This window comes from Pan paniscus, chromosome 18 (assembly GCF_029289425.2).
Source record: "Pan paniscus chromosome 18, NHGRI_mPanPan1-v2.0_pri, whole genome shotgun sequence".
Classification (NCBI taxonomy): Eukaryota; Metazoa; Chordata; class Mammalia; order Primates; family Hominidae; genus Pan; species Pan paniscus.
Window position 1 is genome coordinate 27,676,127 of NC_073267.2, and position 16,569 is coordinate 27,692,695.

General features: G+C 40.1%; 1 long non-coding RNA gene across 1 annotated transcript; it reads right to left on the reverse strand.

The window, feature by feature from the left end:
• Positions 1–1,822: 1,822 nt before the first annotated feature.
• On the reverse strand, positions 1,823–16,347 carry LOC134729336 (uncharacterized). Its single transcript, XR_010110351.1, has 4 exons — positions 16,243–16,347; positions 6,627–6,716; positions 6,228–6,304; positions 1,823–2,033 (listed from the first exon to the last, which is right to left on the reverse strand). It is a non-coding gene; the product is annotated as an uncharacterized LOC134729336 (long non-coding RNA).
• Positions 16,348–16,569: the final 222 nt, after the last annotated feature.

Below are 16,569 nucleotides of genomic sequence, written 5' to 3' on the forward strand. Positions count from 1 at the left end.
TAGGTGGCTGGGCCAACATCTGACCTAAGGTCAGTTGGATTCCAAAGTCGATGACTTTAACCCATCATTAAAAATCACAGGTATTTTTCCAATGGAGCTAATTTTATCTGTTGGTAAATATATTAACACGTTAGTTTTCTAGTAAAATAAATACCAATGTATTTATACAGGAGAATGACCAATTTCTAATACTTTTTTTTTCATTTTTTATTAAGGTATAATTTGCAGACACTAAATTCAATCTTTTTTTTTTTTTGAGACAGAGTCACATTCTGTTACCCAGGCTGGAGTGCAGTGGTGCAATCTCGGCTCACTGCAACCTCCGCCTCCCGGATTCAAATGTAGTCCCTGAGTAGCTGGGACTACAGGCGTGCGACATCATGCCTGGCTAATTTTTGTATTTTTAGTAGAGACAGGGTTTCTCCATGTTAGCCAGGCTGGTCTTGAACTCCTGACCTCAAGTGGTTCGCCAGCTTGGGCCTCCCAAAGTGCTGGGATTACAGGTTTGAGCCACCACGCTCAGCCTGTCTTAGAAGCCTGTCTTTAGAAGTATTTTTGTGTATAAGTTTTAAAATTTCTCTGTGGCTCAGTTTCCTCATCTGGAAATGAGGATAATAGTACTCACCCGATAGGCTTGATGTGAAGGTTAAATAAATTACTGTAAGTAAAGGGCTTAGAATAGTACTGGGCATAAAGGCATTATATCAGCATTACTATGATTATTATTATTACTGCTATTATTACTAATACCACTAGTATTGTTGTTGTTCTTATTGAATAAATGATCAGGGCACCATCAAAGGATGTGGGAAATGGCAGTGGGGAGTGTGTAGAAAGCACAGTTTAGGGTTTTGGACCGTGAACTCAGTACATGGGCTACCTTAGAGAAATTGTTTCATTAATACAAATTTTTATTTTCTTATTGACTATTATGGATATCTGTTATCATCTTTCTTCCCAGCATTGTTGCCCTCTTCTGGCAACCTCTTGTTCTGCTAACTACGTTTTCATTGTACAACCACTTCTCAAGTATTTCCAAAGGGTTGGCCCCGCCCTGGGCACCAGTGGAAGGCCTATGCTCCAGCTCTGACCAATCAGAGCCCTGCTGTACCTTTGATAGGTGATGGGTTCAGACACGGACACATGACTCAGGCCTGTCCAATGAGGTTCTTCCCAGGAATTTTACTAGAGCTACCCGGAATAAGGTAAGTTATTTTGTTGGTTTCCCTAACTGCTGGCTAGAAGGTTGTGGCAGCTATCTTCACCACCATAAGGGAAGACCCTCTCTGTGAATAAAATCAATGCCAAGGAAAATCGACTTAAAATGAGGGAGTGAGAAATTTTTTGCAGCACTAGAGTGCAACTGAAGTCAGACAACCTCTATTCATGTGTTCTAACTACGTGAATCAATAAATTATTTTTGTTGTTATTTTGCTAAAACCAGTTTGAGTTACATTTCTTCACTTTCAACCACAGGTGACCTGACTCACAAATCTGTAAATTACGGATAATAATCCCAAACTGTGAAGTTTGGAATAATATTTGCGCAAAGTCTAAAACATTTTATATATCTTAATAAATGGTAACCGTTTGAAATAATGAAGAAAATTCTTGGAAATACTCAGGTCAGGGACTGAAAGCATTTTAGTCATTCTGAAACCACTCAATGGGTGAGGAGTTGGAAATCACACCTTAGCTTCCCCCAGTGACCAGCTAAAATGTTGTTAGGATTTTAAAGGCCTGTTCAATACAGATGTTAGGATTTTGAAGGCCTGTTCAATACAGGTGTTGTTAGGATTTTACAGGCCTGTTCTACATGCTTTTCTCCTCATCGTGACATTCAAAAATCCTTCATGCAAACTGAGGCAGTTTGGTGTGACAGAAAGCATGTTTGACACCATAGAAAATGGTACAATAGGTAGCACTGCAACTTACCATATGGCTTTGGGTTGTCACTGATGTTCTCTGAATCTCAGCTTTCTCAAGTGTAGCAGCACATGGCAATAACTCTTCTGCCTTACTTCTGAGTTGCGCTTTGATTAAAAGAGAAAAGAGATGTGAGAGTATTTTGACAAGAGTAAGACATCATCATATGTGAATGATTTTCATCTATTTCTACTTAGAAAGGTATCTAATCTTTGGAATATAAATATCCTGGGTGCAGGGATTATATGTATATTTTTTATCATTTCTTTTTTTTTATTTTACTTTATGTTCTGGGATACATGTGCAGAATGTGCAGCTTTGTTACGTTGGTATACATGTGCCATGGTGGTTTGCTGCGCCTATTAACCCATCATCTAGGTTTTAAGCCCCAAAACCATAAAGACCCTGGAGGAAAACCTAGACAATACCATTCAGGACATAGGCATGGGCAAAGGCCTCATGACTAAAACACCAAAAGCAATTGCAACAAAACCCAAAACCGACAAATGGGATCTAATCAAACTAAAGAGCTCTGCACAGCAAAAGAAACTATCATCGGAGTGAACAGGCAACCTACAGAATGGGAAAAAATTTTTGCAATCTACCCATCTGACAAAGGTCTGACATCCAGAATCTATAAGGAACTTAAACAAACTTACAAGAAACAAACAAACAAACCCATCAAAAAGTGGGCAAAGGATATGAGCAGACGCTTCTCAAAAGAAGACATTTATGTGGCCAAGGATTATATTCTTTAACAAATTCAAACATTTTTTTTTTGTAACACTTCATGGTAGATTTTTTCTAAAAAGACCACAAATTCTTCCCTGCCCTGTTCCCGTGCCCTTTCAATGGAGCACTTTGCATCCCCTTCCATCAAGAGATGGCAATTGTACTCTTTTCTGGTCTGGCTTTGTGACTTGGCTCGGTCATTAGAATGTATCAGAAGCAATGTAATTCCGGTTCTGAGCCTAGGCCTCAAGAAGCCTTACAGTTTCCTTCCCATTCTGGGACTCTTCCAGTCAGCATTTAAAACACTAAGCTAGTCTGCCAAAGGATGAGAGACCATTAGACATAAACCATATCAACTGAGCCCATCCTAGGCCAGCCGGCTCCCAGCTGAGCTGACCCAGTAGCTGTCCACAGATGCACAAGTGAGCCCAGCTGAGACTCAAAGAGATGCTCCAGTGAGCTCAGCCTAATTTGCCATTCCACAGTATTGTGAATTAAATAAAAGACAGTTTTTTCAAGTCAGTAAGTTTTGAGAAGCCTTGTTCCATAGTAAAATCTAATACATACCAAGTAGTGTCAGTAGGTGGTCATATCTACCACAATGTGTCTCTTTACAAGGATAGTGATTTGAGTGCCAGCTTAGTCATTTATTATCTTGTGACCTTGAGTAAGTCAGTCCTTATGCTCCTCTCCATCTTTAAATTAGGACTAATCGTCCAACGTTCCTCACATGGTTCTGATGATTGAATAAGGCAAAATCAATGCTGGGATGGATAGAATGGGCCATGTTAGAGTGATGACCTTCAAGCTTCTTTGCAAACTTAAGGGTTTATATGGACTGTATAAATGTAGGTTATTAGTATTATTACGATACATAGAGTAGACACATAATCAATATTGATGACACTGTTGGAATAAAATTGCCAAGACCTGAAAGTAAAAAGAGATAACCCTCCCAGGGCTCACTCACAGTGTTCAGACTTGTATTCTATGAGACATTCAGGAAGGAACCGTCATAAAGTAATAAAACTGGCCCTGCTGCACGTGGGCACACAAACTCACATGGTTCCTGAATCCTATTGTGTTCTGAGAATATCTAACAGGCAAAGGGAGAAAGAAGAAAGCCTGGAGGCAGTTTCTGGCTCTCTGCTGCCACACATCTTGAGATCATAAGGAGCAAGGATTAAGAATTTCCCAGGGTGACTCTGAATTCAGGATGTGAGAAATCCAGTACCATTTTGTAAACAGGCAAGCCCCAGAGGAACCACTACCCAGTCATTACCAGTGCAACTTCTTTGCAGGAATCATAATCTGTCCCATTCCAAGGTTTAATGTGGCCCTAGCGAGTCTATGAGCTGTGTGGGTGTGCTTTCCTGGGAAAATAAAAGGAGTCAAAGCCCTGGGACCACTTGGTGCCTGAGCCTTCCCAAGCCGGTTCTTCTTAATGAATTTTCTCAACCCAAGTAGATGTGGATGCTGTCTTAATTTGGGTTGCTATAACAAAGCACGATAGACTGGGTGGCTTAAAAACAACAGAAATGTATTTATCACAGGTCTGGAGGCTGGAAATCTAAGATCAGTGTGCCAGCATGGTCACTTATGGTGAGACCTCCTTCCAGATTATAGATGGCCAACTTCTCATTGTATTCTCACATGGTAGAAAAGGAGTGAGAGAGTTATCAGGGGCCCCTTTTATATGAGCACTAATCCCATTCATGAGAGTTCCATCATCATGATCCAATTACCTCCCACAGGTACTATCTCCTAATGCTATGGTATTGGAAGTTAGGAGTTCAACATACAAATTTCAGATGGGCAAAACATTCAGTCTATAACATCTGGGAATTCAGAAAAGACCATCTGGATCTTAGGACACCCAATCTTTCTTGATGTAATCACTCATTCATTCATTCTCAATGTCAAGATGGTTGTGGATTATTATGTGAATGTGGATAGTGGATAGCAGCTTGGGGTCTGGAACCAAACTTCTCAAGTCAGAATTTCACCCATGCCACTCAGCAGTGTGGCTTTGGGTATATTTGAGCCTTTTATCTCATCTATACAATGGGAATAATAAGTATAATCCTGCTAGTCACAATAATAACAAAAACAACCCCTTGGGTGGTGGTGAGAATTGGAGTGATATTGAAAACCACTTAGAATCATGCAAGTGTATAAGGACTCAATAAATGTTAACCATTCTTATGCTTATTATAGATGAGCTTGGACAGGTGTAAAATGACTCTGTCCTCATAGATTTCAAATTCTCTAGGAAAAGAGTGAGATGACCAAACAAATAACTGAATAAGTAATTACAGATTTCTAGGAGTGCAGTGAAAGAAATAAACAAATATGATTAAATAGGACTTGGAGGGGAGGAGCTTATCTGGAGCAGATTGTCAGGGATGGTCTTGGATGGCTGAAAGTCCAGGATGAGGGTGCCAGCATGGTTGGATTCTGATGAAGGCTGCCTTCCAGGTTGCAGATGGCTGACTTCTTGTATCCTCACTTGGATACACTTGGAAGGGAAGTGAGAGAGTTCTCTGAGGACTCTTTCTTATGGGCACTAATGCCATTCATTAGTGGGATTAGGAGAGATATGGAGAAAGAGAGTTCAGGATGGAGGGAAGAATGAATGCAAAAGCCCTGAAGCACTATCAGCTTGACATTGTCAAAAAACAGAAAAGAAAACCATGTAAATGGAATTTACGGACAGAAGGGCAGACTAGCAGGGACTGAATGCCAAGAAGTAGGCAGAGTACTGTTCAAGTAGGCTGTATCAAAGAATATAAGGACAAAAATATTATAAATAAAATGAGAATAGTTTTTGTAATGCATAGGTTGGACATATTCTATCTCTTTTACAAGCACTTTAATTCATTTATTTACATTTTACTGGGTTTAAAAGAGGTTAAATAACTTTTGCAAAGTCACACAGCTCTCCGCTCTTTGCCCTAACTCTGAAGATTCTCTGGCCCTCATTCAGTTCAGTACCTCCTCTCTCAATAATTTCCTTAGGTCTGCCTGGCTTTTATGTTGCATTTTTGGGTCTGCACTTCCTGTTGTCTCTAGCACTTCTTCTAGATGGTTTTATATTTGAATACTGAAAACCACACACCACAATCAGGAAGAGCTAGTCTTGGAAATACTAACTCCCCCAGTTCCTGTTCTTCTGAAGTTGGTTCCTAGCAACTTACACCTGCTGGTGTTTTGGGGGGCAAAAGGAAGACATATTTAACCCATTAATGAAGCCCTCAGGTATAAAGAAAACTTTCCAGTATTCAGTGTTTTGTGTAATGAGGACATAGGGACAGTCATATCACTGTCGTTCGAGCAAAGGACTAACGGCTATTCATAATAAAGAGTGGATGTGTGTGTGAGTACGTGTACGTTGTATGCATGATGGCAATTAGCAGTCTGCAAAAAATTCAAACACTCTCTGTCGACTTTTTGAACCTCAATTACTCATTCGTGGGTAGGAATTAGAAGTTCTTCCCAAGATTATGACAACAGATACTTACAGCACCCTTAGTACATGCCAGGCGCTGGTCCACATTATACTCACATACCTTTACATACAATTCTACTTCTCGACAAACCCAATGAGGCAGGTACCGTCACTATTCCCATTTCACAAGTGATGACCCTGAAGAAGAAGAGAGTCAAGTCAACTTAACCAAAGTCGTAAAGTGAGAAAGTGGCAAAACTAGAATTCAAACCCAGACTGTCCTGAACCAGAGCCTCTGTTTGTAATATATAGAAATGAAGTTTGGTGCATATTATGTGCTTAATATATTTTACAATCTTTCTTCCCACTTCTAAGGGGAATTCGAGTTAGCCACCCAGAATGATGTCTGTGGCCCAGCTACAATGACTACAGCTTATTTTTGTTCCCCCTGGCCCACAACTGTGGTTCACTCAATGGGCAGCCTTTAAACACTAGGCACATAAAAAAAGAAAAGAAATACCACAAACAGGCTGACGGCGCTTGGCATCCCTCTCTTCAAATGGATGTGGTTGAAAGCTGATGAGATGTTAGAAATTCCTCTAGATCATGGCTGGGTTGTGTGGAAAGAACAAAAGGAATATTGATGTATCCCAAGGTGTTATCCTAACAGGATGGACCGTCATGACATTCACAAATTCTGAACTGGGTTCACAGCTTATGTTCTGACCTTCCTACCCCATTGGAATAAAATCAGCTTCCTTTTTGCTCCTGCCTCTAAGACTGTTCTTAAGTTTTGAGGAGGCTCATCACCTTCTGAGACCCAAACAGAAACGGAACAACACGGTTGTGTTTTTGTTTCAACTACTCTATCTTGCTCTGGGAGACTGGTTTAATAATTTATAACTTTCTTTCTTTCTGGCTGAGTCCTGTTCACCAGTACAAAGTCATTCTTTGATTCATGAATTTTTTTTTTGGCTCAAACATATTCAGTATCTAAACCCTGCCTGTTAGTATGAGCACAGCTTCAGTCAAAGGAAGAAAGAAAAAATCTCCAGAGGAAGATTCCCAGGAACCTGCTTTGTCTTTCCCATCTCAAAGCTAGATATCATCAACATGCTTACTCAGTCCAACAAAATGCTTCAAAGTGGGTTCAGAGTTCTAGTTAAACACAAAAGGTTCTGATTGTCTCGGATTGAAGTTCTTTAAAAGCATAAAAAGAGATGCAATGCTTCAAAGGAACTAGAAACTACGAACATTTTTAAATTTACTTTTTCCTCCATCTTTTCCAGACAGGATTCCCAATAGCTTCCAACAGGACATGCAACACCACAAGGTAGTAGAAATGAAAAGGTAGAGCGAAAGTTACTAGGAAAACAAGACAGAGGGTGTGCAATAGAACTTGCTATGAGGTTAAAAAGCAGTTTGTCATGACTTGTATTCCAGAAACTGGTGCAGCAAATATTTGGCTTTCAGCTTCCTGAGGAAAATTTGCCTGTTTTTTCATTACTTGCAATACCCATGATATAAAAACAGGCTACTTTTTCAAGAGAAATACAAATGTTCTTGTTACAAAGATCAGATTGAAATTTCTCTTTCAGATCCTTATAAAGAAAATATATATGATCTCAAGAAGAATGTCCTTAACAATGCTTTTTCTTTTTCTTTTTTTCTTTTTTTTTTTCTTGATACAAAGTCTCACTCTGTCACCGAGGCTGGAGTGCAATGGCATGATCTTGGCTCACTGCAGCCTCTGCACCCTAGGTTCAAGCGATACTCCTGTATCAACCTCCCGAGTAGCTGGGATTACAGACATGTGCCACCATGCCAGGTTCATTTTTGTACTTTTAGTAGACACAGGGTTTCACCATGTTAGCCAGGCTGGTCTCGAACTCCTGACCTCAGGTGATCCACCCACCTTGGCCTTCCAAAGTGCTGGGATTACAGGTGTGAGCCACCATGCCCGGCCATCAACGATTTAAATTTTTAAAAATGTTTTACATTTTTTTAAAATAATGATTGTCAATACAGCCTGAAGTTATCCTACCAAGGCACAATTTTGGAAAAGGCAATTTTGCAAGAATCTATATAATGTCATCTAGTGACTTGGCTTTGTCCAGAGATACATTTTGAAATTTCCAAAATCATCAACGATATGTTTTAAGTAACTGCCTGTTGTTGGAGTTTTTCTTAATTGGTGTTCTGAAAAATATTGAGTTGGATTTAAGAGTTTATTCAGTGAAATTTCAAAAAACAGTGTAGCTTCTTTGGTTACTGTTGAAATCACACTTCTATGATTTAACAAATCAGTGTCCTGGGTGGGTGAGTAGCAGATGATAGCATCTTTGTCTAGGTAGAGGGGTGCACAGAGACCTAACAAAAATACATTCCTGAATATAAGACCACCCTACTTCTTTCTGTGTTAAACCCAGTGATTACCTAGGGAATAGGGCAGGATTATATTCACCTCAGAGCTGAGAAATGAGTGATCGGTCCCCAAATTCTACTCTGTATACAAAGAATACAATAGTGGTGACCAGAGCCATCATTAAGGCAGATGCTACCTAGACACTAGATTCAGTCAGAATAGAGTTTAAAGCCTTCAAAAAGCAGCTCTCTCTGATAAGCTCTTAGCAAAAGTTTCAATCAATATAACAATCTGGTTACTAGTTTGTTAAATGTTATTGATAACTTTGAGAAAAGACACAGTTGGATACAAAGATAAATTGAAATTGTAAAAAGAATCACCCAAAGAAAAATTTTAAACTGCTGAATAGAGAACATACAGAACTCTGTATGAAGGTTTGTCTTTTCTTTGAGTTAGTGGGTGAGCTCACTGCTGAAGAGGGAAGGGATGATATGATACTGGGGCTTGGATGGTGTAGAGATAATATAAAGGTGAAATATATTTCCTAAAGAAATGAAATAGAATTGAATTATAGTGGTTATTCTCTGCAAGATTTTGTGATGTTCATAATCAGAAAAACTGAATACTCAGTGTGACCCAAGTTCAAGGACTTGTTAGGATGTATGGTGATGCCAAAGGTATGATAAACATACAAGGCCAGAAAGGATAGTTTGGTAATGTCTCTGCAAGCCATGACATTAGAAAGGGAGGCACATAAAGATAGAGGAGATAAAAAGGGTTAGGACAATGGTGAGAGATCTAGCTACTGAATATCCAGTGACAATGAATGCAGTGGTTGGAAAGAGGTTTTAGAGAAAATAGTTGTAGGTAGAGATTGAGAAGCTAAAGCTTAAGCTTGAGAAATTCAAATGAGTTAATGATGAAAATTTACTGTAAATTAAAACTATTCTATACTGCAATTTATTGCTCATTTGATGACATGCAGAATGAAGAAAATGGTGTTGATGATGGTAGTGATAATGATGATAATGGTGGTGATAGTGATGATGGTAGCAGAGGTAACAATGGTGATAGTGGTGGTGATGATGACGGTGGTGGTGATGGTGGTGGTGATGATGGTGTTGGTGATAGTGATGGTGAAGATGGTCATGATGGTGGTGGTGATGATGATGGTGATGATAGTGATGGTGGTAGTGATGATGATGATGATGATGGTGATGATGGAGGTGATGGTGATAATAGTGGTGGTGGTCGTGGTGAAAATGGTCGTGAAGATGGGAGTAGTGGTTGTGATGTTTCTGGTATGATTATGCTCTTCCTAGTGACAAGGAAGAAGATGTTTCCTCAGCTGTTTCCTTGCTCCCATGTTTTTACATGTTTTCTCCTCCTCCTGAACTGTTATTGCTTATCCCTGACTTATTGTATGTCTGGAGAATGTATTTCCACCCATTTTTTTCTCTCCATTCTCAATGTCACTTCCTAGCCTAATGCACCATAATTTCTCACCTGAACTACTGCAACAACTTCCAAACTGATCTCTCTTCTTCCAATCTCGACTTTTCTTTCAACCTCAACCACCAACCTAAGTCCATTCTCTGCATGGTAGACAAATGATCTTTCGAAAGTATAGATTATATCTTGTTACTATCTGGCCTAAAACACATGATCTAAGAAAAGCAACAAACAAACAAACAAAAGCATAAAAACAAACTTTTTAGCGTAGCCTACGAAACTCTTCATGATGTGGCCCCTGCCCAGCTCTGAGACCTCATTTTATGCCACTCTGCCTTTTGACCACAGAGCTCCAGCCACACTGTTACCTCTTCAGATCTCTGAAAAACCTATGCTTTTGTTAGCCAGGGGACCTTTCAAAATAGCAAGTTTGACTTTTCTTTTCACTGCTGTAACCCCAGAGCCTGGCAGACCACATGGCCACTACTGGTACCAGAGCCTGGTAGACCATATGATCGCTATATACGTGTGTTGAAGAAATAAAAAAGAGACAAAATGAATACTTCTCTTTTTTCTATACCACCAGTATGTTTCACAGGCATCTCTATCAATGAATTTCTGACAGTAGATTATAATTTCATGTTTCATTTTTTTTTTTCTGCTAGAATATATGAGCTTCTTCAGGGCTGGGATCAAACCTGATTTAAGTCCACTTCCACAGAACTGAGCAAATGTCAAATAGTATATATTCTATAAATACAGTAAAAATTAAGAAATGCTACTGTAGGTGTGGGATCACCAACTGTGAGATCAGGGTGTCACATGAAGAATCAGATATGTCATTATTAAAGATGACAGCAAGCAACAAGGCAACTTGAAGCAGAAGCAATGTAATAATGAAAATGAACTTTTATCATTGGGTGGATGGATCCACTTCTTTTTACTCCCAGATGGCCCACTGTATCCTTTGTCTTATCTGAAAATATCTTGTGTATACGCCAGTTTGTTTGAAACTTTTCTTTCCATGTTTTCTCTCTGAAGTCAAGGGACAGGAGAGAAATGACATTTTCTTTGCCAAGATCAATTTGAAGTCCTCAGCAGGAGCTCACATTAATCACCTTCTTAGAGGCTTTCTTTTTCTGCTGCTCAGAAAGACTATTGTTAAAGGCAAAGGGGCCAGGAACTTCATTGATTCTTTCCCCACTCTATATGAATAGGTCCTCTTTATCTATCTAAAGAGGTATATTGTCAAATATTTCTGTATTCTACCCCTAGTACTTTGAACTGCATGCGGCTCTCTTGACCTAGGACAACAAAGGTATGCAAATCTTGTCTTCTCAGAGCTCAGGGAATAGAAAAAGTCAAGGGTACATGTTCATTCCCCCATATGGGCCAATTAGCTTTTCTGTATTCAGTGAACCAAAGCAGCCCCCATGACTGAGCATCTACTATGAGAAAAGCCTTGTGATAATTGCAGAGAAGGAGGAGATAAATGGTGTGGTCTTTTCCCTGGAGGATGTAACAATATATTGAGGAGACAGAGAGATGAATAAACCATCATAGTAAAGTGTTAAAGGCTCTAATAGAAGATGTACAAGGGAATTTGAAATGATAAAAGACAGAGATTAGTGGTGCTGGAGAAGGTTTCCCAAGGAGAATGCCACTTGTGTCAGGTCAAGAAGGATGAGAGGGGGTTTTCCAAATAACTAGAATAGGAAGAATCTGCCAAAAAAAGGAACATATTCCATGCTGTAAGTGTGGAAAAGGACTGACCATCAAGAACTGATCTTTTCCTTGCATAAGATCAGTTACATTGATGTTGTTCACAGACCCCTGGGGCAACCAGGAAAGCTGATAGGGGAGGGAAAGGACACTAAATGTAATTCTTGCCCCTCAACCAACCTGCTGAGGTCCTGCCTTTTAGGGATTGATATGGTACCAGCACCAAAGGGTGATAGCAAGAGTAAAATTTTATTGTTCAAAACTGATGTACCACCTCCTACCACATTTATCTCTTCTATCCACATTTATCTACCCCAATTATTTACCACTGGCTACTGCAGAGAAAAGAAGTGGGAACAGTGACCAAATTTGAAGCAAATGATCTCTTTTGCTGGAAGCCAGCCTGTAGTATCCTACTTATTGCTCTGCTACACCCTCAACCCTATTCCTAATTCAGTAAAAGAATGTTAAGCCACAGAGAAGCTAGATAAATTATCTCTTATCTCTAAAATTGCACACCAAAAAACATGGGCGGTGGGGAAGATTTTGGCATTTGAAGGTATGTGTGATATCAGCCTATTATTTAGATTTTTAAAGGCTACTACCGGAATAATTTCAAACACGTGGTTTAGCTACACAATCTGATTGCCACTAATCCAAATTAAGATGTGGCATGTGCAGTGGTTCATACTTGTAATACCAGCACTTTGAGATGCAAAAGTGGATGAATCACGGGAGCCCAAGAGTTTGAGATCGTCCTGGATGACACAGCAAAACCCTATCTCTACAACAGATACAAAAATTAGCCTGACATGGTGGCATGTGCCTGTAGTCCCAGCTACTGAGGAGGATGAGGTGGGAGGATCATTTGAGCGAGAGAGGTCAAGGCTGCAGGGATCTATGATCACACCATTTCACTCCAGCCTGGGCAACAGAGCAAGACCCTGTCTCAAACCCTGCCCCTACTCAAAAACAAAACAAAACAAAACAAAAAAAACCAACAATAACCAAATTAAGATGTGCTGTTAGTGAAAAATACGCAATAAATTTTGAAGATTTGCTACAGAAAATATATAATATCTCAATTTTCATATTGATTTCATGTTGGAATGATAAGATTTGAGCTGTAGAGTGTTAAAATATTATTAACGTTATTTTTCCTTGTGTCTTTTAACTTTCCTAAATGTGCCTATTAGAAAATCTAAAATTGCGTGTGGAGCTTGTATTATATTTCTACCAGACAGCATTATCTGTGAGATTAAAGATATGTTGCTTTAGGTTGCTAAATTTGTGCTAATTTGTTACAGCAGCAATAAAAACTGATGTGATGTTGATAAACCTCCATCAAAATATGGGGTCTGTGATCCAGTCACTTAAACACAAGAAAAGTTTTGTGACTGCCTAGACCAACAGAACAACACTGCATGCCCTGCTGCCTCTGTCCAAGAGCCTTGGAACACAGCCATCTTGTGAGGAAGCCTCCAGCCAATATCCAGTATCAACCACCACATATGTGAGTAAATGAGCTGACACGTGTTTTCAGGCTCTGGCCTTACAGTCTTCCAGGTGAGGACATAGGTAAAATGATGCGAAGACAAACCATCACCACCATGCCATCTGAATTTCTCCATCTTGTTACCTTCCATATCAGCGTATGAAAGGTGGCTTGTTTAATGTCCTAGGATAATTGGTAAACCATCAGTTTAGCGTTTAAAAAGTAATCTAGATTATTTCCTCCACAATTTAAATGTCCAGAAAACTGAAACATTAGCTTTTGATAATTATGGGTCTTAGATACAAGAAACACTATATATATGGGATGGCTTGTCTTGGCATCATTTTATCTATGTCCTCACTTGAAAGACTCTAAGGCCAGGGCCTGAAATCACCTGTCAGCTCATTTACTCACATATGTGGTGGTTGATACTGGATATTGGCTGGAGGCTTCCTCACAAGATGGCCATCTTCCAAGGCTCTTGGAGAGAGGCAGTTAGTTGCATATATAGGTAAAATGCTCATTCTTGTCATTGGGTTTCCTCTGAGTTCAACTGATTTCCTGGATAAATCAGGTGTATATAATATCTCACATTCTTTTCAAGCTCAATTACCCTGCCCCACCATTTATCTTTTGGATAAATATTTCTCTGCTTCTTAATTCAAACTGTCATTGCCTTAGTTCAGGCTCTCAGAACTGCTCAGACTATCACATTCACCTATCATTTTATATGGGCTCTCCAAACCCCTAGAAATCAGGTAGTTTCAGGTAGGAGGTGATTTAGAGCACAGGAGTAAAAGAACGGGGAGCATAAAAGAGGGAAGGAGAGAAAACACTGAGCTTGTCATCACTGCAGACAACAAGGGCTTGATCCTGTTTTTTTTTAAGGAGGCTAAAAATAGGACTCCAATCCCTTCTAGCTTGTAGGATTTCTGCTGAGAAATCTGCTGTTACTCTGATACATTTTCCCTTACAGGTTACCTAATGCTTTTGCCTCACAGCTCTTAAGATTCTTTCCTTTGTCTTAAATTTAGATAAGCTGATGACTATGTGCCTAGGCAATGATCTTTTTGCAATGAATTTCCCAGGTGTTCTTTGGGTTTCTTGTATTCGGATATCTAGATCTCTAGCAAGGCCAGGGAAGTTTTTCTCAATTATTCCCTCAGATATGCTTTCCAGACTTTTATATTTCTCTTCTTCCTCGCGGGAACAGCAATTATTCTTAGGTTTGGATGCCTAACATAGTCCCAAACTTCTTGGAGGCTTTCTTCATTTTTTTTTTGAATTCTTTTTTTCTCTGTCTTTGATGGATTGAGTTAATTCAAAAGCCTTGTCTTCAAGCTCTGAAGTTTTTTCTTCTGCTTGTTTGATTCTATTGCTGAGACTTTCCAGTGCATTTTGCATTTCTATAAGGGTGTCCTCGATTTCCAGAAGTTGTGACTGTTTTTTACTTATGCTATCCATTTCACTGAAGAATATTCCTTTCATATCCTGTGTCATGTTTTTGATTTCTTTAAGTTGGAGTTCACCTTTCTCTGGTATCTCCTTGATTGGCTTAATCATCAACCTTCTGAATTCTTTTTCTGGCAATTTAGAGATTTTTGTCTTGGTTTGGATCCATTGCTTGTGGGCTGGTGTGATCCTTTGGGGGTGTTAAAGAACCTTGTTCTGTCATATTACCAGAATTGTTTTTCTGTTTCCTACTCATTTGGGTAGACTATGTCAGAGGAAAGATCTGGTACTCAAGGGCTGCTGTTCAGATTCTTTTGTCCCAAAGGGTGTTCCCTTGATGTGGTGTTCTCCCCCTTCCCCTAGGAATGAGGCTTCCTGAGAGCTGAACTGCAGTGATTGTTTTTGCTCTTCTGGGCCTAGCCACCCAGTGGAGCTACCTGGCTCTGGGCTGGTACTGGGGAGTGTCTGCAAAGAGTTATGTGATGTGATCCGTCTTCAGGTCTCTCAGCCATGGAAACCAGGACCTGCTCTGGTGGAGGTAGCAGGGGAGTGAAGTGGACTCTGTGAGGGTCTTTGGTTGTATTTTTGTTTGGTGCACTGGTTTTGTGTTGATTGGACTTTCAACAGTGCATCCGCTGTGGTACTATTGGTAGGAAGCAAACTCGCCCTAGGGTTACCTGGTTACATATTCAGGTTTCTCAGGTGGTAGGCAGGGCCATAGAACTCCCAAGAAATTGTATCCTTTGTCTTGCGCACCCAGGGTGGGTAGAGAAAGGGTAGGCCCAGAGCTAGGCGTGTCTGAACTCAGACTCTCCTTGGACGGGGCTTGCTGCGGCTGCTGTGGGGGATAGGGGTGTGATTCCCCAGCCAATGGAGTTATGTTTCCAGAAGGATTATGGCTGCCTCTGCTGAGTCATAAAGGTGGCCAGGGAAGTGGGGGAAAGCTGGCAGTCACAGGCCTCACCATGCTCCCATGCAACACACAGTCCTAAAGGCCAGTATCACTCCCACTGTGCCCCCCAACAGTACCAAGTCTATTTCCAGGCAGCTGGTGGCCAGGGCTGAGAACTTGTTCCAGACCACCAGCCTCCCCACTGAGAAAGCAATCAGACCTTACAGTTTTTTTAGCATCTCAGGGAAACTGTGGAAGCGACACAGTTCCTTCAGAGCATCTGTGGATTCTCTCAGCTTTCCTGGTATGTTGCTGTGGTAGTTCCTTGAGCAAAAGTTCACAGTGTGAGTCTCCACAAGCTGCTCCATCTGTCCGAGCAGGAGCTGCAAGCTAGTCCTGCCTCCTATCTGCCATCTTCAGAACATGTCACAGGTATCAGTTTCCATTGGAGTTCTTCAACTAGGAAGATGTAAGTTTGAGGCTGCTGATGTCCACTCTTGTACCTCTGGCAGACAGCTTGAATGAAAATTAAAACAACTTGGAAAAAGTTGTGCCAAAATACATAAGGAGACAGATTCCTGATTCTATCATTGGGACACCTAGATCTAGCCATGCCTGAATCCCAATATTCTTGACTTTTCCATGTGCCAATATAATTTATGCTTAAACCAACTTGAATTATAATTTGCCAGGTGCCATTTAAAGGGATGTGACAAATACATATCATAATCTTTTCCCTCCTTCCTTTCCATACTTACCTCTCACCATTCCCCACCATGCATTTCAGTGCTTTATTTGTATCAAAATCTTTGCCTGCTTTGAAACACATCAGTCACTTTTAAGCCTCTGTTCCTATGCATACACATTTTTATTTCGTTATACAATTCTGTCTTTCCTAGAAGAAATAAAACAGAGAGGAAAATTATGTCTTTTTAACTATGTAATCCAATAGTCTAATATATCACTTATTTAACAATATGATCAATGTATCCTCCAGGCACTGTGCTAGGTGACAGATATCCATGTTGACCAAGACAGACTTTCTCTGCCCTTGTGGGAAGTATATTCAAGCCAGGAATATACTC